This window comes from Globicephala melas, chromosome 6, assembly GCF_963455315.2.
Source record: "Globicephala melas chromosome 6, mGloMel1.2, whole genome shotgun sequence".
NCBI classification, from domain to species: Eukaryota; Metazoa; Chordata; class Mammalia; order Artiodactyla; family Delphinidae; genus Globicephala; species Globicephala melas.
The window spans coordinates 115,195,073-115,202,330 of record NC_083319.1 but is presented as its reverse complement, the minus strand read 5'-3'; the positions used below and the strand labels follow the sequence as shown (position 1 = coordinate 115,202,330).

At 36.3% G+C, this 7,258-nt stretch overlaps 1 non-coding gene across 1 annotated transcript; it reads right to left on the bottom strand.

Moving 5' to 3' along the window:
- Window positions 1-6,928: 6,928 nt before the first annotated feature.
- On the bottom strand, window positions 6,929-7,031 carry LOC115846496 (U6 spliceosomal RNA). Its single transcript, XR_004036912.1, has one exon. It is a non-coding gene; the product is annotated as a U6 spliceosomal RNA (small nuclear RNA).
- Between the last annotated feature and the right edge of the window lie 227 nt (window positions 7,032-7,258).

Genomic DNA, 7,258 nt, shown 5'->3' with positions numbered 1-7,258 from the left:
TATGCCAATAAAATGGAGAATCTAGAAGAAATGGATAAGCTCCTAGAAACTTACAAACCCAAGAGTGAATCTATACACAATATGAATAGACTGATCACCAGGAATGAGACTGAGTCAGTGATCAAAAGCCTCCCAACAAAAAAAGTCCAGGAGCAGTTAGCTTCACTCGTGAATTTTACCAAACATTTAGGGAAGAGCTAACACCTATCCTTCTCAAGCTAATCCAAAAAACTGAAGAGGAAAGAATGCCTCAGAGCTCATTCTACAAGACCAGTATCATCCTGATACAAAAACCAGACCAGACAAAGACACCCCATACACAAAAACTTACAGGGCAATATCATTGATAAACACAGATGGAAAAATGTCCAATCAAATATTAACAAACCAAATTCAACAATACATTAAAAGGGTCATTTATCCCAGGGATACAAGAATGTTTCAATATCTGCAAATTAATCAATGTGATATACCTCATTAAAATAACTGAAGAATAAAAATCAGAGTCTTCTCAATAGATGCAGAAAAACTTTTGACAAAATTCAACATCCATTTATGATAAAAACTCTCAAAAATGGGTATAGACAGAACATACCTCAATATATTAGAGCCTACTTATGACAAACATTGTACTCAACAGGGAAACCGAAAAGCATTTTCTCTAAGCTCAGTAACAAGACAAAGATGCTCATTGTCACCACTTTTATTCAACGTAGCACTGGAAGTCTTAGCCACAGAAATCAGAAAAGAAGAAGAAATAAAAGGAATACAAATTGGAAAGAATGAAGTAAAACTGTCACTATTTGCATACGATATGATACCTCATTTTGAAAATCCTAAAGACACCACCAGAAAACAATAAGATCCCAAAATCAATTTAGTAAAGTCAAAGGATACAGAATTAATATACAGAAATCTGTTGCATTTCTGTACACTAATAACAAAAGATCAAAAAGAAAATTTTTTTTAAAAATCCCAGTTACATTTTCATCAAAAAGAATAAAATACCTAGGGATAAGTGCAACCAAGGAAGTGAAAGACCTGTATTCAGAAAATTATAAGACATTGTTTAAAGAAATTAGGCAGAACACAAACAAATGGAAAGATATTCCAGGTTCATGGACTAGAAGAATTAATATTGTTAAAATGTCCATGGGAAGAGATGGTTACTAACCTTATCATGGGGATCATTTCATATTGTATGTAAATGTTAAATCACTATGTAGTACGCTGAAACTAACAAAATATTGTATGTCAACTATATTTCAACTAAAAAACAAAATAATTACTGCTACCAAAAAAATGAATAAGAAAAGAGGCAATTAAGTCACAGACACATACAGAGGGAAGACTCAGGGAGAGGCCTCAGAAGAAACCAACCCTGCCAACACCTTCATCTTGGACTGTTAGCCTTCAGAACTGTGAGAAAATACACCTTTGTTGTTTAAGCCACCCAGTCTGTGGAACTTGGTTATGGCAGTCCTAGAAAACTATAGGCCACAGACTGTAAAGTGTTATAAAAACATGTTTTTCATCCTGTTAAGACTCTGAGATTTCTGTGTTTGTTGTAACAACCAACATTGCTCATTTGATACACAGCACTTATACCACCAATGAGGCTTAGCTTCTTTTCTGTTGCACATTTTTATTCTGACAAATGCATATCCATGTCCTGAGGTCATTTGTGTTTTCAATTTTGCCTATTTTTTCTTCATTATTTCTTTCATAGTTTTTATGGTAAAGAGTCCTTCCATACCCTAAATCAAATAAATGTGTACCTGTATTTATTTTCTGTCATATTTTTTTTCTTCCAGAACTTAGATTATCACTTTGTAAGATGTTAAGTTCTATCTTTATTTTAGTTTTTTATCCACTCTGCTATTTTTCTGAATGTGCTATTTAACAAGTTACCCCATAAGAATTTACTAAATAGTTCAATGAAATGTTATATTTTTTCATCATATACTAAATGTTTATGACTTTCTGTATTTCTGAATTTTCTACTTTGTCACACTATGTTTATTCATGTTGAAACAATCCTGTTTTATTTATTATACATTTATAATTTTCAGTTTTAACTTTAAGGTATCAAATTAGGCAAATTTAAAATATTTTATTGACTTTGTTACGCACTCTAATCCCAAATTAAGTGGAATAATTTTGTCGAGTAGAAGAATCCTTTTACAATATTGATTATAATTGCTTTTCTAAGTCAGTTAGCCACTTGGAGAGTGAAAGAACAAACACTGTATTATTTTGCTTTTCCCGTTAGGAACATGCTCCTTAAATCTTCATTCTACTCAGCTTTTCTCTTTCATCTAAAGATGAATTCTGTGGTTTTATTCATACACATTTTGCTTAGGACTTCTCATTAGGTTTAAATCTAGATATATTTGTAGGAGTGTTTTAAATGGTGGTTTATTTAATATTTTTAAAATAGCTATAGTTATTAAGTATATTTTAATTTAATTGACATATTTCTTTGATATGGGACTACCTCACTAAAGTTTATCCATTTATTTAACAGTTAAACAAAAACTTTTATTGAATGTCTATTTTCTTAGGCAAAAATCTTGTCATCTGAAATGAATGGTAATTATGCTGGCATAAAGTCGCTTGTAATAGCCTCATAATTTGTAATCTTGTCTACATGTGTTTTTATATGCATCCTATTCCCTGGTCAGAGCTACTATGTATAGTTAACGGTATCTGCAATTCAGGGGTCAAGCTTAAAATCAGAGCTCTTTATTAGTTCTGATCGGGTCCCTTGGAAAGGATGGTTTCCATCTTCATTCTTCCAAATTATGCTCCTTTTCCTCTTATCAAATTCAATCCTCCTATAGGCAGGGGGTCTATGTTGAGGAAGTTTAATTGTTTTCTTTTTTCTCATCCACCTTCTGCTACCATTGCCCACTTGATCCATTTAACCTTAGTTTCTGACCATGCCAGGATTGAGACTTCGAGGGAAAATAGTGAGGTGAGTGGAAATTTACCTTTTTGACTAGCAAGTTTGCAGAATTTTTACCTTGGAATTCCCTGGAATTGATAGAATTTCAACCAGCCTCTTTCTCTCCAGGATGTCTTCAGGAATTCTTTGAGAAAATCTCTCCTCCATTGCTGAGGACCGAAGCATTCCATCTTCTCTTTGATCATGTGTATTTGCCCACCCAGGCAGCCTCCTTCAACAGGTTGTAAGATACCAGCTCTCTTTGATGCATGGCTTATACTTGGTCCAAAGGGAACACACATTGTTTGTCCTGGCAACCCCAGGGTGGTGATGGTTGTACATATCTGTGAATATACTAACAACAAATTGTATACTTTAAATGGATGACTTGATTGATAGATGAATTATCTTAATAAAGTTGTTTAAAAAAAAGAAAATCTCTGTGAACTGTGCAACTTCCGCCTTATTTAAAGCAAGAAAGAGGGCAATCACAGATTTATCCCATTTCAAAGAAATATGTGTGAGGCAGTTTAGACAGCCAGGAGTGAAAGAACAAACAGGTACACAGTCATACTAGGCTTGTTAATTTGTTTTCGAGAACCGAGGATCGAGACCTACTATATCAAAGCACAATGTCATCATTCCAGTGAAAATAAAACAAATTGTTGGCCAAAATTAGAAGTAAAAGACAAAAAAGCCTGGTAAGCAAAGACTGGAGGAGATGTGAGGGATAGAGAGAAGTGTGATGATATTCTGTAATGACCTAAATGGAGAAAGAATCTGAAAAAGAGTGGGTGCATGTGTATGTATAACTGAACCACTTTGCTGTACATCTGAAACTAATATTGTAAATCAGCTACACTCCAATATAAAATAACCAAATTTAAAAAATGCTGAAGACTGAGGGAGAATGATACTCTCATTTTGATTTTTTCTCTATAAAATGTTTAATAAGTTCATATTTTGAATTATCCAAATGAGTATTTCATCCTATTTTAATTCATAACTGCCTGCTTTCATAAATACAAGCTAAATGACTTTGATGGTTGATCAGGTACAATGACACCGAGCGCTTGCCTTAGGTAATGTGGTTCCATTTTCAACCAAGATAGAACTCTCCTCAAAAATGAGTCTAAAAGCTGATGAAGTCGGACCCTCAACTCTATCCATGTGAATCTGGGAAAAAGGGATCCGTATCCACATACACATAGTCACAAAAGCTAAACATAAAATAGTGGGACATTTGCTGAGTTTCTATTGCTGGTACAGAGTTCACCACGCCTCTATTTCAGCAAATCGTGGAATTGTAGAGTGATAAGTCATCTACATTACTGAAAAACACGCTCCTGAACGATATATACAAAATTGAGGAAGAATAGAATGGCGTTTTCTTATGCTGTTATATGGGCACTGCAGATGTTAGCATCCTGTTGATTTTTAAATTCTGTGCAGGCTATGAATACAGTGATAGAGGAAAGAGAGTTGTTTATTAAAGTGCAGGGAGCTTCCTGGTGTGCTGCTGTTCACTGTTGTCCACTGTTGCCATGGGAACAACATCCACTGTGCAAAAAGGAGTTGGTAGTTGTAACTACTCACTGTTCTATGTCTATGGAAGCGATATAACGCTGATGAATCGGAAGCATCATAGATAGGCTTAAATTTTAAAATTTCATAAGAGGATCGTAATATTAATTTAGAGCAGATTCGTTTAAATATGGGCATAATAGGAAGAAAAAGAGCATATGAATAATCAGTAAGCTAAGATAGGAAAGGAAAAATAAGAAAGTTACAGATACGTGTTTTCACTTCTGTAACTTTTTGATGCAATTCATCACTTGAATAAACAATAATAAATTATCTGTCCATAGGAAGAAAATTGACAAAGCAGTGCAGTGTATTCTGATTTTGTCAAATATATTCTACAGCTGTGTATTACGGCTGACCACTTGCCTAATAAAATTACAGTGCAGGGCTTCCCTGGTGGCGCAGTGGTTGAGGGTCTGCCTGCCGATGCAGGGGACGCGGGTTCGTGCCCCGGTCTGGGAGGATCCCACATGCCGCGGAGCGGCTGGGCCCGTGGGCCATGGCCACTGGGCCTGCGTGTCCGGAGCCTGTGCTCCGCAGCGGGAGGGGCCCACAGCAGTGAGGGGCCTGCGTACCGCAAAAAAAAAGAAAAATTACAGTGCAGCATGATAAACTCTTGAGGGGAAATTTCTGTTTCCCTTTGTCAAAAAAGACAAATAACTAAGAGCTATATACTGCTTTTGGAATACTATATTATTTTCTCAATTTTCAATAGTAATCCAATTTCTATTACTTTCAGATCAGTGGATTTTGAATAACTGACAGAAAGTGTGAAGCTTAGCTCACAATAAAATACTTTCCTATTGCTTCCAAGACATTTCTATCTTACCTATTGAAGGCACTTGCTAGTCCCAAATATACTGTCATTTACCTCATGCTCAAATAAGTAAACTAGAAAATTGGGTCAGAAAGAGGAATGGCAGTGAGCAGTCCTTGTTCTATGCATTATGAATGTGACCAGGAACTAACGGCAACACTGATTCATCCACTGCAGATCCAGGTGAGTGTAACTTGATACACACAAGATGACACTGATTAGCCCCTGTGTAAATGCATGTGGAGTGTATGCTAATATCCAGTAGGACAAAAGTACCTTGCAGTCTTTCTTTTCTATATTTTCCATACTAACTTCCAGCTAGAATTTTTTTTAAAAAACTATTGTGATCCTTTAAGATTGTATGAATTCTATGATAATTTGGGAGAAATGGATATTTTTATTCTTCTCACACTTTTCCATTTTGTTGACATTTTCTATTACTTCTTTCAATATGACTTGATTGCTTTATTTACAGAGGTCCTGTGCCTTTCTTGTGGACATTGTTTCTGAGCATTTTATTATTACTCTTATCTATTGTGGAAAGATTGTTTCCCAATTCTGTTTCTAGTCAAGTCTTGCCATCGTACAGATAAATTATTGATTTTTGCGTTTATAGCTTTTGTCAACTTTCACCTTAGCAAAACACCATCCAAAACCTGCCGAGCAGGCAAAGCTCACTTTGTTGGATCTGCTGAAATAAGAAAGAAACATACCTTGGCAGAATCTTAGCCCCAAACAGGAAAAGCAGAGTGATGGGTTTTTAGGGTCTGTCTGGGTGACAGATTTTCAGACAAGCTTTTGGAGGTCGGGAACTCCTTGGGACCGGGCAGTGTGTGACACACAATAGCTTTACACTAACGCACATATGAGACCAAGTTTTGAGCCAAGTTTACTCAACAGTCTTGATAATTCAGGTATTTTAGTTGATTTATAGCTTATCTTCAGGGCTCAAGTATTTCCCAGAGCCAGGCTCTAACGTCTTTCATTTTTCTCAGTCTTCACACAGCGACAGGAAAGTATCCTGGGGATATATATTTTTAATCATGAGGAAAACCAAAACCCCATGGGTTTAAGGTCTCAGTCCCCCACCCCCTTGACATACTTGTCAGCCCAGGATGGGGATTACAACCCCATTGTCTGTGAACAGAAGCAATTTCAATCTTCACTGCTTTTGGGTGAGTTGTAGTTATATGATAAGGCTCTGCTGGTAGTTTTCCAGAATCTATTAGTGTCAGATTTTTTTTTCTTTTTGTTTGAAGATCGTTTGTTGGATCACCTGAAGGGACAAAGTCCATTTAGCAGTATTTTGGGATTTTAAATTTTTTAAAAAATATTTTTAAACATCTTTATTGGAGTATAATTGCTTTACAATGTTGTGTTAGTTTCTGCTGTATAACAAAGTGAATCAGCTATACGTATACATATATCCCCATATCCCCTCCCTCTTGCATCTCCCTCCCACCCCTCTGGGTGGTCACAAAGCACCGAGCTGATCTCCCTGTGCTATGCGGCTGCTTCCCACTAGCTACCTATTTTACATTTGGTAGTGTATATAAGTCCATGCCACTCTCTCGCTTCGTAAAAATATGGAACACTTCACCAATTTGCATGTCAGTCTTGCACAGGGGCCATGCTAATCTTCTCTGTATCATTCCAGTTTTAGTATATGCGCTGCCAAAGCGAGTACTACCAGTATTTTGGACTTTGGCGATGACATATCTGAGCAAAGCAACGTGGAATAACACTAAGAAAGACATGAGTCACGGTTTGTAGTCCTATGTTAGGCAAGAGGCAAGGGTGCCCAAGATCTACTTCTGTGACAAATTGCCTACGAAGTTGCCAAGTGTTGTCATTTTTCAGGCAGACACCTTCATGTCCAGGTTTGATGAGAATTTTATTTTTCTGGCCAC